Consider the following 13372-nt stretch of genomic DNA (forward strand, 5'->3'; position numbering starts at 1 on the left):
GGGAGGGGGAGGGCCGCCACACCGGAGTTTGTGCCCCTGGTCCTGCCAAGCCACTGGGAGGGTGGATGCTAGCCCACTTGTCACCCGCTTAGCATCCTGGGCTTCCAAGGTCCTCCTCCAGCCAGGCCCGTTTCCCTGCTCCCTTTGGTGCCTTTCTACTGCCCTCACTACCTCCACCGCCCTCTTCCGTTCTCCCTGAAAACCACGCTAAGCAGACATTTGTCAAGGTCACAGTGACCTCCATGCTGCCAAGCCCAGTGGACAATTCTCCGGCCTCCTCTGACTTGACCCTCAGCAGCACTTCAGGGGCTGGTCCTTCCCTCCTCCTGCCATCACTCCCTTCCGCAGCTCAGGAATTCCGCTCTCCTGGTTTTCCTTCTGTCCCGCTGGCCCTCCCTCTCAGCCTCCTTTGCTGGTCCCTGATCTCTCCAAGTCTGGGTGCCCCATCCCTACACCTCTTCTGTCTCCCTCTTTAAACGCCCACTTCCTTGGTGATCTCATCCAAGCTCATGGCTTTCAAATGACTCCCGTTGAGTATAATTTAATTAGTTGGTTTTTTATCATCTGTCTTCTCCCAAAGGAAAGCAAGCTCTACAGGCAGGGCTTTTTTTGTCTTAAGTCAGGTTTATTAAGGTATAATTTACATACAGTTAATGTCACCCTTTTTAGTGTTCACTTCTGTAAGTTTTTGACAAACACGTATAGTTGTGAAACTGTCTCTGCCGTCAATTACAGGACAGTTCCCATCACCCCCAAAAGTTCTCCATACCCTTGTGGTCATCCCCTCCCCCATGTCCCGCCCTGGGCAGCCACTAATCTGTTCTTTTGTCCCTTTTCCCTAGTTGTGCCTTTTCTGAAAAGTCATATAAATGGGATTGTACTGCGTGTAACCTTTGGAATCGGCTTCTTCCACTTATCACAATGCACAGCGCATTTGAGATTCACCCATATTGTTGCAGCTGTGAGCCGTTAGTTCTTTTATTCTATTGTATTTTATTGCACAGCTTTGTTTATCTGTTCGGAGGGGGACCAGTTGTCCTGGTTTCCGTGGGAGGGAATGGTTTTTCTGGGACATGGGACTTTCAGTGCTAAAACCAGGGTGGTTGGTTATCTTAGTTCTTTAGTTGAGGGACATTTGGGTTGTTTCTAGGTTGTTGATGATTTTGAATACCTACTCAATATAACCAGTGACAGAGGGTTTTTTGGTGAACACAAATGTCCATTTCTCTTGGGTAAATACCTAGGAGTGGGGTTGCTCAGTTGTATGACGAGTGTACGTATCACTGTAAAAGAGGCTGCCAAGCTGTTCTCCAGAGTGGCTGTATTGTGTAGCATTGTGGGAGAATTCCACTTGCTCTGCATCTTAACCAGAACTTGGTAGTGTGTCAAAAAAAATTAAAAACCGGTTTTTTAGCCATCTTAATAGGTGTATAATGATATCTCCTCACGGTTGGCAGAGATTTCCTTTATTCGCCTTGAGTAGTGTTGTGCCCCCAGTGCCTGGGTTAGTGCCTGCTATGTAGTAGACACTCAATGAATTTTTTTTTTTTTACTGAGTGAATGGATGTATGGATGGATGAATGAATGAAGTCAAAGGGGCTTCCGGTATCTAAATCTGTTATAGCAAATACATAGCACACGTACCGCCAATTCCCCCATGCCCCATTCTGTTTCCATGGCAGACGTCACTCATCAATTGAGCCATTTTATCCACCTGCTTCATTTCAGACAGGTACGATCCAGTCCTTTGTGTAGCAAGTGAGATGAGCCCCATGAGCTAATGCAGCTTTAGTTCAAGCCTCTCATTGGCTGAAGAAGAGGCCAGGCTCAGAGCAGGGTCCAAGGCTGCCCAAGGACTCACAGCGAGCCAGTGGCAGGACTAGATCTCCAGGCTGGGCTCTCCCCAGAAAAATGCACGACGTCTCTGACAAGGCTGGAGTAGGATGGGAGGCATGGACGTGGATCTGGGCTTGAGGCCGGGTTGGAGCATTGTGGAGTGCTCCCTGGGCCCCGGCCGGGTGGGAAGGCTGATGCCGGCGCTCTTCCTGCAGGTGCCCAGGAGCTGCTGGGATGGCCTACCCGCCCACGTTGGCTCCCTGGCCCAGCGGGCGTACTGGGCTCTGCTGAGCCAGCAGAGGGACCAGAGCATCGTGGCCCTGGGCCAGAGCGGTGCTGGCAAGACCACCTGCTGCGAGCAGGTCCTGGAGCACCTGGTGGGGATGGCAGGCAGTGTGGATGGCAGGGTCTCAGGTACAGTGGTCTCCAGGTGACGTGCAGCTGGGACGTGGTGGGGGCGGTGGCGTGGGGGAAGGGAAGGGAGAGTCAGAGGGGGTGCTGGGCGGCTCTTTCTTATATCTGCTCAGCTAGCGTTCACTGAGCACCTGTGTGCAGACCCTGTGCTGGCTTCTGGGCAGGGCCACCCCTAGTCTGTTGGGTACTTTTGTGTGAATTAGAAACAGGTACTCCTTGCCTAAGACACTCACTGCCACATGTGGAACCGTCGTCACGCATTGACATTGTTAGAACCAAACACTTGACCACCACGTTCTGGGCCATCATCCTAATAAGTATACAGGCCTATGGCTATCTGATATAAATGCTGTGCCCTTAGGTGTGGTGTCCTTGTGCAGCGCACAGCCCACTGGACTGTGCAGAGGACCCGATAAGTAAAAACAAAGACAAGGAGGCACTGACAGCCGGAAGGGAGACTCAGCTGCTCATCTGTGCCAGACTCCAGTGCTCTGCACCGCTTGCTGGCCGAGCTGGGGAGGGGAGAGGCGGAGGGAGCACAGAGAAGGGGCCGGGGGGCTTCCTTGAGGAAATGATGTTTGAGCTGGGCATTAAAGAAAGAGTTTCAACATTGTAAATCAACTATACTTCAATAAAAAATAGTGTCAGTTGGTGATAATAATTACAATATTGATGGGGATCGTGGTAAATGCTTGCTGAGGACTTACGCGCCAGGCTCTATTCCAAGCAGGTTAACTTATTTATTATTTAAAACATCCCTATAAGGTAGACATTATTATTATTTGAATTTTATAGATGAGGCCATTAAAACGCAGGGAGGTTAACCAGCTTGCCCAAGGCCACACAGCTCATACATCCTAGCACCGAGATTCAAACACAGACAGTTTGGCTCCAGAGCTGTTACCCCTGGGCCAGTGTTCTCAATGTATTGTTGCCCCTCTGAGGAGCCTTTTTAGTTGTTCTTTCTCCTAATCGTCTCCCACCATGAAAAGTTAATGCCATAGATTCACCATATATTTGTTTATGCAGTGTGTGTGTATGTGTGTATATATATACAGACACACACAGACGTGTGTGTGTGTGTGTGTGTGTGTATCTGTGCTCTATTCTATACATAAGAAAGGAAAACTGCCCCCATCCTCAAGAATCAGTTTCTGCCCTCTTGGGGGCAGTATTCCCCCTGCTGAGAATATATGGCCCAGGCAGTATTGCTTTTCTAATAATAACAAACAATACTAACACCACCACATTTGGAGCATGTTCTGAGCACTTTACATTATTAAAGCTTTTAGTCTTTGTGGCAACCACATGAGGTAAGTAAGTACTATTATTACCCCCATCTTATAGATGGGGTATCTGAGGCACAGGGGGGTTAATTTATTCGCTCCAAATCAGGTGACTAACAACGGGGAGAGGCCATATTCAAGCTTGTTTAACCATTGTACTATCCTGCTTCTCCACTGGGCTTATTCCAATGCTTTATTGATCACCTGTTCTGCACCTGGCCCAGGTTAGAGCCCTGTGAGGAGCTGGGGATACAGCAAGGAGAGGCCCTCCCAGAATGTAGATCTGCTGAAAGTGTGTGTTGGGGGAGTGGAAGTCAGGCTAGGCTGTATCCAGGTGCCTAGCACATAGTGGGTGCTTGTTAAATAGTTATGTTAAAAAGCTTGGGACTGCTGGGCTTTTTGAGCTGGCTGTGATGGGCGTTCCCCGAGAGCAGGTCCAAGAATGTTAATGCTCTGCCCTCCTCCTAGACTCCACCAGGCCCAGGAGGCCCTAGGGCAGCCCTTGTCACTCAGATCGTACCAATCCTAGGTGTGTGTATCTCCCCTTCTGGGCTCACTCTTGCTCACCCCGCGCCCCTGCTTGCAGCACAGGGCCAGCCCAGCAGCGGAAGAGGTGTGGCTTAGAGCTGAGTTGGGGGAGTGGAGGGGCCCCTGCTGGGGCCTGGGGCCAGAATGGGGTCCTGTGAGAGGTGGGGGTGGCAGCACCCGGGCCACGGGTGATGCCCTGTCTGTGTCCCACCAGTGGAGAAGATTCGAGCCACCTTCACTGTCCTCCGGGCCTTTGGCTCCGTGTTCACCGGCCACAGCCGCCGTGCCACCCGGTGCTCCATGGTGATGTCACTGGACTTGAACGCCACAGGCCGAGTCACGGCCGCCCAGCTCCAGGTGAGGCCTCTGGGTGGGAGGGAGAGGGGGCTCTTTGGGGCTGCAGTAGCCTCAGCCCCACTCAGCAGGGCCCACGCCTCCAGCTGGGACCCTGGAATGTGTCTAAATGGTCATCGCTCCCCAGGCCAAGGCCAGCTCCTCCCCACCTCACTCAGTGCCCAGACATCTCCTCCCGGAGCAGGCCAGCTCGTCTGTGCCTCGGAGTATCACAGGGATGAAATATTCATGAGTAGATACATAATTCAGCCGCTCATTAGCTGGGTCTTAAAAGCGTAAGCTGAAATTAAACAGGCGCTCGCTGGCCTTCTGCGGCAGCCCGTGTGTGACAGGCACATGGCCTGTTTGTTCCTCTCTCTGAAATCACCTGGCTCCTCCCCTTCCCCCCCCCCACGCCCCCGCCAACATTCTGTTTGAACAGAAAACAGGATTAGGTTATTAGAAGGGTTGTTTGTATGCGGAGCTAGGAGAATACCCAGACTCGCTGGTGCACGATAAATCCCTTTCTGTCCCGGCCCTGAAAGTCTACCGTGCATCACCATGTGGGTCAAGTTATTAAGGGCTTCGGTTGCATAAGAGTGTGTTGGAGGGCGGCTCTGGGTTAATTGTTAGTACCCTTGGATTCCTTCATCGGAATGAGCCCGTTGCATTCGTTGATTGCCTGCGTGGACTCTGAATCAGTGAGACAAAGGCCTGGCACGTTTTGATTTGGAGGCGTCCAGCCAAGTTGGGGCCTGAGGTGCTGCCTCGAAGAGTGGGCCTGGGGGTTGGTGGGGGTGTGCGGGCAGCCTAGCGGGGCCTCGTGCTGACCGGCGCCTGTCCTCTCCCCTGGCAGACGATGCTGTTGGAGAAGAGCCACGTGGCCCGGCAGCTGGAAGGGGAAGGCAGTTTCGAGGTTTTCTCCCAGATGCTATCCGGATTGGACCTGGCTCTCAGGTGAGCGACTGGGCTGAGCAGGGACAGCCGAGGGCAGTGAGACAAAGGGCCTCCGCTCTCCAGGGCCCCAGCCCTGCCTCTGCCCAGAGGTGAGAGGCAGTGGAGCCCAGTGGTTAGGAATCTGGCCTCTGATTCTTGCTGCCTGGTACTGCTCCTGGGCTGGGTGAACCTGGCCAGGTGTCACCTGCTCTGAACCTCCGTTTCTTCCTCTGTAAAGTGGAAATAGTACCTTGACTGCTGACCTTACAGGATTAAGTGAGATAATTCACATATGGCTCTTTATACACGCTGGGGGGTGGTGGTGGATGTCTGCTGTGACGGTGACATTTTGGTACAGGTTCTGACAGCAGCGTGGGAGGTGGGCAAGGAACAGCAGACCCCAAATCTTCCAGAAGCTCCTAAACTCTGTGAGAGCCTTGGGTGCACCTGAGGTAGCTCAGGGCGAGGAGGCACCAGGTGGAACAGCAGAGAAGCCACAAGACTCATCTGGGAGGGCCTTCTGGGGGAGGTGGCCCAGGGAGTCATCTCTGCCCCTCGCTGACTCCTGGGAATTCTTGGACATGTGGCTCCCTGTCTCTGAGCCTTGGTTTCCTCATCTGTTGAACGAATGAGTAAGGTTCTATCTAGTGAAGCTCCAGGGAGTGCTCACCCCAGGCGAGGGGTGATAATTTTCAATTTGCCTCTGCGTCCCCCATCATTTGTCTCCTGCCTTCCACCCCCGTCTGAAGGGCAGGCCCAACCTGTCCTGAGCCTCCTGGCTAAGGCCAGAGGGGCACCTTACCCTTTGGAGAGAGGGCAGATTAGGGAGGAAACTCCCAGTTTTCAGAGCAGGGTAACTGAGGAGTAAGGAAGCTTCTGGAAGGCCTTCACTTAAGAAGGGCCCATTGAGGGCAGCAAGTGAGGAATATTCGGGAGGCAGGGCCAGGGCCTGAGGCAGACCCCGGGGCCACCTGGGGCACTCTGTGGAGCCCCGTGCCATGATGCCCACCTGCCCTGCCAGGCCACTGGTGTGGGTGGGTCCTCCCTTACTTCTGGTCCCTTCTCTGTTTCCAGGACAGAACTGTACCTGCACCAGCTGGCAGACAGCAGCTCCTTCGGCATGGGCGTGTGGCCTAAGGTAAAGAGGAGGTCCTTCTGGGTGTGAGTGGGTGTCTGTGTCCCCATGGCCAAGATGGGCGGGTCCCCTGTGTGGCTCGTCCCTCTGCCACTGGGGTGAGTAGTTGGCAAGGGCTGGTCACGTGGGGGAGGCAGGGTTGCCTTTATGGGGCCTGGGCTTGTCAGGGAAATGAGTCTTGTGCTAATAAAGGGAACCAGGAGGTGGTTTGTGTAGAGGTAAGGGCGCGGTCTCCGGGACAGGCTGTCTGGGTTCAAACCCCGGCTCTGACACTTACTGGATATGAGACCTCAGGCATGGACCCTAGCCTCTCTGAATGTCTGTGTCCTCTTCGGTAAAATAACAACAGAACGGGCGGGCAGGCTGAGGGGAGGACAGAGCGTGGCACGGCCTGCCCGCCTGGGCCACGGGGAGAAGGTCGGGGTGCCGCCCGCGCCCTCGTTCCGCTGCCTGGCGTCCTTTGTGGAGGCAGGGCTCCCAAGGAGCTCAAAGGCCAGGGAAGGACACACGGGACGGTCCAGAGCCACCCTACCGCTCCAGTGGTGCAGCACCCTCTCTGAATTCCTACTGCCACCAAAACACATCCCTAAGGCCTTTGGGAAGAATTGCTAGGACCCAGGAAGGCGGCCCCTTGCTGTGGTCCAGACTTCAGCAGCTGCCGATGACCAGAGGGAGCCAGCCGGCCGGCCGTGAGCAGGAGGACAGGACACGGGGACAGGGACAGCCACAGCCGGGCTTCCCGCAGCTGTGCCCACCGCCAGAACCAGCTCCAGCCAGTCACAGCCCCCGAGATGCCAAACAGTGACGGGCGAGAGGCCGGCAGGAAACTGACACCCCCTCACTGGAGAGCCTGCCCGGTCAGGGTGCGGGGCACCATCCCCGTCTGAACTCACCCCACAGCTCAGCCGTCTCCCAGTGACCCAGACGCGTCACCACGGCCCCAGGGCTGATCCCCGACCAAGGTCAGAACTCCCCCCAGTGTGACGGCCCCCATGCCACTCCTGTGGTGGAAGGGACGGCAGGCAGAGACCAGGAGTAGAGTCTTTTTTATTAATGGCTGCGTTTTCAAAGAACCGTTTTGTTACCAGGAAAGCTCCCCAGGAAGGGATTGCATTAGTGCAACAAGGGGGAGCCTTGATGCCAGGCTTTCCAGACACTTCCAGGTGGAGACTTTTGGCCTAGGCCGGCCGCCGGGGACTCGGGGGCTGGGAGGACACACGGCCCCTCCCCCGCCCCGACGGGGCGCTAAGGCACCCGGCCCGCCTGGGGGGGCAAAACCCCGTGCCGTCAGCAGGCCGGCGGCTTGCAGCCCTCAACCTGCAGCCCTTTGCTCAGGAGGAAGGCGTCCTGCATGGGGTCACAACCCAGGAAGAGCTTCACCATGCCCTTGGCATCCTCGGAGCCCCCTGGCCTCAGAATGCAGCTTCTGTAGTCCATGGCAACCTGAGGAGAGGGGGCGGGGCTGCAGGAGGGTGGAGCACCCCCTTCACGGAGGGTGTGGGTGTGGCCACCTCTGCTGTGACTCAACAAAGGGCAGGGGAGCAGGGGGTTCTGGGCAGGGCCCTCAGAGCCTGGCAGGCCCAGGCGGGCGGCAAAAGCATCTAGGCCCAGGCCCAAGGACCTCCGTGTTGGTCTGCACGGCAGGCCGGCCTCTCACCTTGCCACTCAGGACGCCCTCCTGCTTGAAACGAGTGTGTGGACCGTGTCCGCGGAGTACACCTCGCTGCACAGGTAGCCATAGGACTGGGCGTCATAGCTTCCTGCCAGGTGGCCGAAGGTCGCAGGCAGGTGGGTCCCTGGGACACACGCGGAGAGGCTCCTGCCCGGCCCCCTGGCCGCTCCGTGCCCCTTCCCCAGAGCCCAGAGCTTGGGGCCTCAAAGCAGCCCTGTCTGAGTCCCCTGCCACTAGAGGGAGTATTGGCCCAACACTTCTAGAAAACGGGGACCTTGCGGGCAACTCAGTGGAGGGACACAAATCAATCTTTGCCGACTTTCTGCTGAAGCTCACGAGGGTTCACCCCTAAGCCTCTTACAGGGACAGCTGCCCGAGGCTCCGAGGGATGAGTCAGGGCTCGCCCTCCAGCACGGGGAGAGCGCGGGTTAAAGCGCTCACGAGGGAGTGAACTGCGTCTCCGCACCGACACGCACGGGCAAACCTCGTCGACGCGTTCCGTCCGGGGTATGAAGCCCTCTCCTGCCTCTTCCAGGCTCTCCAGAAAGCACGTGCAGATACGCCCAGCCCACCCTCGGACTCCGCGGGCCACAGCTGGAGGGACCAGCCCAGGAACCCAGGCAGGAAGAGGCCAGAGGTCAGCAGGCCTCGACCAGAGCCCGTCAGTCGGTCCCCCTTCACACACCACCAGAGGATCCTCTTGAACTGGGCAGTAGCCGCCAACCGACCGCTAAGGTGGGCCCGGCGTGTGCTTGGCTACCTGGCGTGGCTGGGACCCTGAGGATCTCCTGGCAGAGGCGGGCATTGTCCTAGGCCGGGTCCGAGGGCGTCTGCGTGTGCAGGGCCTGGTCCACCTTGGCCAGGACGATCTGGCGCAGGTTGAAGAGGCCTGGAGGGCGGGAGGAAAGAGAGGGGGGCGCTGGCACTGTGTCCAGGCCGTGCTTTCCAGCCGGGCGGTCTGGGAGCCCCTTTCCTTTCCCTCGGCCCGGCCGCACGGGGGTTGGCCAGCCGGGACTTGATGAGCTTGTCCAGCAGCTCCTGGGGGACGGCACTGCCCGTGCCCCGCCGAGACTGGCAGCAGCGCCAGGGCTTCACAGGGTGCGGCGCTCCCGGCCCCAGAGCCTACCCTCTGGTTCTCATCCCCGGCTGTCACCAGAGTCGCAGGCAACGTGCCCTTCTTTTCGTTTGTCTTTTTTCCGGCCCTCGACCACGCAAAGGTGTGAAGCCCTGCCACTCGCTGCCACGTGGATGCACCGTGAGAACACGGTGCTCAGCGAGAGAAGTCAGACACAGAAGGACACACAGGGTGTGACCCCACTGAGGGGAAACGTCCAGAACAGGTAGATCCACAGAGTCAGAGTGGGTTCCTGGTTGTCAGGGACAGGGGAGGGGAGGGAATGATAACTAAGGGCGTGAGGGACCTTTTTGGGGTGAGGGAAATGTTCCAGAACAGGGCAGTAGTGACGGCTGCACAGCTCAGTAAAGTGTCCCCACGCGCTCCGGTTGCAGTCTGTGAGAGCATCGCTCTCAGGACGAAGGGCTGACTGCAGGAAGACTGAACGAGCACTGGGTCCTGGGCCCAGACACTCATCTGGGGACCCCCCCCACATTGGGAAGTCACTGGGACTTGCTGAGCCTCCACCGAGACTGGCAGCAGCCCCAGGGCCTCACAGGGCGTGGTGCTCCCGGCCCCAGAGCCTAACCTCTTGTTCTCATCACCGCCTGTCACCAGCCTTGCATGCAACGTTCCTTTCTTCTATTTTGTCTTTTTTAAAGGCAACTCTTGAATACCTGTATTTAACATGCAGGGAACCAGTCCTGACTCCTTGATCTGGGACTTCCAGCCTCCAGAGTCTCGAGGACATCCACTTCCGTTGTTTACGCGCCCAGTGCGTGGGGTTTGATGATGGAAACTGACACCAAGGGCGTCGCCTCGTGCGGGGTGACATCAGCGGAAGAATCCCGTGGCGAGGGCTTGCCTGAGGACCACGGGAGACCCCGGGCCCTCCCCGCCCCCTGCCTTCAGCCCCTCGCCTGCACCCTCCTGGGAGCGGAGCTGGTGCATCGCTTGCCAGAACTCATGGAAGTAGGTCTCCAGCTCATCATGCTGCAACAGGGAGGGCGGGTTGGGCGTAGGCTTGGTGAAGTTGGCCACCATGGCCGCGATGGCAATCTGGCGCCTCCCGTCCTGCTGCAGGCAGCCCGGCTGCAGGCCAAAGCAGGCCATGTGCCCGGACTTCCCTTCCCTGGGGAGGGACGCGGGTGAGGCCCCGCTACCACAGAGGAGCCCCGGCCCACGGCCGACAGGTTCCCCCACGCATGCACCGAGGGTAGAGGTCCAGGTAGAACTTGCTGATGGATGACCTTGCCCGAGGCCGCGTCCCAGACCGTGTAGAGCCTCACATCTTCATCTTCGTGACGCATGTTGGCGCCTTCCTCCAGGTCGAAGGTCAGCCCCAGCAGCTCCTGGGAGATGCCCAGCCGCCCGCGCGTGACCACCTGCATGGGGAAGGACTCATTGAGCAGGTACTGGTCCACGTGGTAGCGCGTCTCCTCCCCCTGGTTCATGTAGTAGCGCAGGTCCTAGACGTTGATGGGCCCGTCAAAGTGCAGGCCCCGCCTCTGGCACTCAGCCTTCTTTAGCTCCAGGATCACGGCCGCTCCTGCTCCCCGAGGGGCTTCAGCTTCTGGGCCAGCTCATCTGCGGGCGGAGGGGAGAGGCTCAGCTATGTCCCTGTGGCAGCCGCCCAGCCGCCCCCCACCCCACGCCCCTCGAGGCAGAATGAAGGGTTGGGGAAGGCGACCCCCAAGGGCTGACACAGTGGGGTCTCAGGCAGCACCACGTCCAGTCAAGGTCCACCTGACCCCCGTCCCCACTGGGACTCGGGGAGGCGGGGTTACCTAGGAAAGTGGCCACCACCTGGCTGGTCTTGGCCATGTTCATCTCCAGCACAGAGTCGGCACGCGTGCTGAATCCCAGCAGGCGGGACTTCTGAGCCTGCAGCCTTACCAGCTCCCCGAGGATCGCGCAGTTCTCCTGGAACCCAGAGACAGCCAGCGCTGGGGACCGTGGGCCACGCCCTCCCCACAGGCCCCGGGCCAGGTCTCTGTGGGTGGGAGGGCTCTCAGGCCACTGGCGGGCACAGCCAAACCCCCTCCCTCCTCCTCCTGGCCTGGATTTCTAGACACTTTGGTGCTGTCCTAACATGTGGTCTTTATGAACACAGGTCCTTTTGGAACCAGAAACGGCGTGAACCATGATGAGCTCTAAGGCCAAGGGCAGGAAGAAATGTGACCAGGCTCTCCAGGAGCCACCCAGGGGCCTCCCCGGGCTCAACAATACAAACTTGGCTGCCGTGCAGACAGCAGCTCATCCCCACGGCGCCCGAACACCCAGCCCCTGGACGGCGAGAGACCTGTTGCTGCAGGTGCCCCGTGGTTGGCTGGTGAGGCCTGGCCCCAGGCGTACGCCACCTTCTCTGGGGCCACCTCTCTGGGTCTGCGGTGGGGTTCTCCTGGGAGCCCCCAGTCACCACAGGACCAACGTGGCCTGTCTGCAGCCCAAGAAGGTGGGGACACAGGTCTGTCCCCCGTGGACATCACCCGCGAGGCCGAGCAAGCACCAGTGGTGTCTGCGGGGAAGATGAAGGGCTCATGCACAGCCCCCATCTACTGAAGATGCTAAACGGGAGAAGCACAGACTGCAGCCACATGCGGTATGGACCAAACGCAAGTGTCCTTGCAGGAACCGATGTCTGAATGTCGAGGCTGTTCCCGGGCCACAGTGAGAAGGCCCAGGCCCCACGCAAGGCACAGAGAGGGGATGGGGGGAACATCTGCGAATCTGAGCTCATCGGGCATCACCCCAGAAGGAGAGGGAGAGAGCCAGAAGGAGATACGGAGGGAGAGGGAGAGAGAGGGAGGTACAGACGTCTCTCCTTTCCCTGGGGGTTCTCTAGTGCAGCCAAGCCTGAAAACCACTGCATTTCGGGAGATGGGTCCTCGTGGAAAAGTTAAATAGTAGCTCATGGCATTATCGACACATATTAAAATGGCCCCAAATCTTGGGGAGTCAGGGAGGGGAGCTGGCGGCTGCCTCGTAAAGGAGGAGAGATTGGGCGTCAGAGGAGGTGCCTGCCTCCACCACCTCCGCCGCCGCTGCCCCCCCCCAGGGCCCCGCAGACTTCATCTCCCAGCTGTGGTCCTGGGCTGGAAGGCAGCGGGGAGGTCAGGCCGTCCCAAGCATCAACGTTGACTTCAGGGCTGATCTGAAAGGCGCCTGGTGTTTGTTGAAGCAGAAAAAAGAGAAAGCAGTGGGCAGAGGATGGGAGGGGGAGGGAGCCCCCATCAGCCCTTCTCCCTGTCTCCCTCTCTGTCTCCCTCCCTCCCTCCCTCCCTCTACCTCCCTGCCTCTCACTCTCCCTCCATCTCTCCCTCTGCCTCTCTCCCTCCCTCTCTCCCTCCCTCTCTCCCTGTCCCTCTTGCCCTGTCCTGTCCCTCTCTCCCTCCCTCCATCCCTGTCTCTCTTTCCCTGTCCCTCTCTCCCTCTCCCTCTATCCGTCCCCCCTCCCTTTCCCCGTTTCCATCTCCCTCTCTGCCTCCCTCTTTCCCTGTCCCTGTTTCCCTGCTCTGCTCTCCCTCTCCCTCTCCCTCTTTCCCTCTCCCTCTCTCCCTGTCCCCCTTTCCCTGTCCCTGTTTCCCTGTTCCGCTCTTCCTATACCTCTTTCCCTCTCCCTCTCTCCCTCTCGTGCTCCCTCTCCCTCTCCCTCCACCTCCTTCCCTCTCCAGAGAGGGAAGGAGGTGGAGGGAGAGGGACAGGGAGCAGGAGAGGGAGGGGGGAGAGGGAGAGAGGGATAGAGGGAGGGAGAGGGACAAGGAGCAGGAGAGGGAGGGGGGAGAGGGAGAGAGGGATAGAGGGAGGGAGGGAAAGACAAAGACATCTCTCCCTCCCTCTATCCCTCTCTCCCTCCCTCTCTCCCTCCCTCTCTCCCTCTCTCCCTCCCTCTCTCCCTCTTCCTCGCTCCCTCTCCTCCCTCTCCCTCCGTCTCTCCATCTCCCTCACTCCCTCCCAGAGACAGAGAGACGAAGAGGCAGAGACAAGGGAGAGGGAGAGAGGGAGAGGGAGAGAGAGGGGGAGAGAGGGAGAGACGGAGAGAGGGAGAGAGAGAGAGGTCTCTTCCTCCCTTTCCCTCTCTCCTCCTTCTCTCCCTCTCTCCCACTCTCCCTCTTCCC

At 58.3% G+C, this 13372-nt stretch overlaps 1 pseudogene across 1 annotated transcript in view; it reads right to left on the bottom strand.

Annotated features, from left to right (window-relative positions):
• Window positions 1-10089, bottom strand: part of LOC309621791 (thimet oligopeptidase-like) — a 49867-nt pseudogene extending 39778 nt beyond the window's left edge. The window contains exon 1 of the transcript in view: window positions 10073-10089. The product of the transcript in view is annotated as a thimet oligopeptidase-like (transcript). The remainder of the gene's footprint in view (window positions 1-10072) is intronic.
• Between the last annotated feature and the right edge of the window lie 3283 nt (window positions 10090-13372).

The sequence above is a fragment of the Balaenoptera borealis genome (genome assembly GCF_965194805.1).
Source record: "Balaenoptera borealis genome assembly, contig: HAP1_SCAFFOLD_1005, whole genome shotgun sequence".
NCBI classification, from domain to species: Eukaryota; Metazoa; Chordata; class Mammalia; order Artiodactyla; family Balaenopteridae; genus Balaenoptera; species Balaenoptera borealis.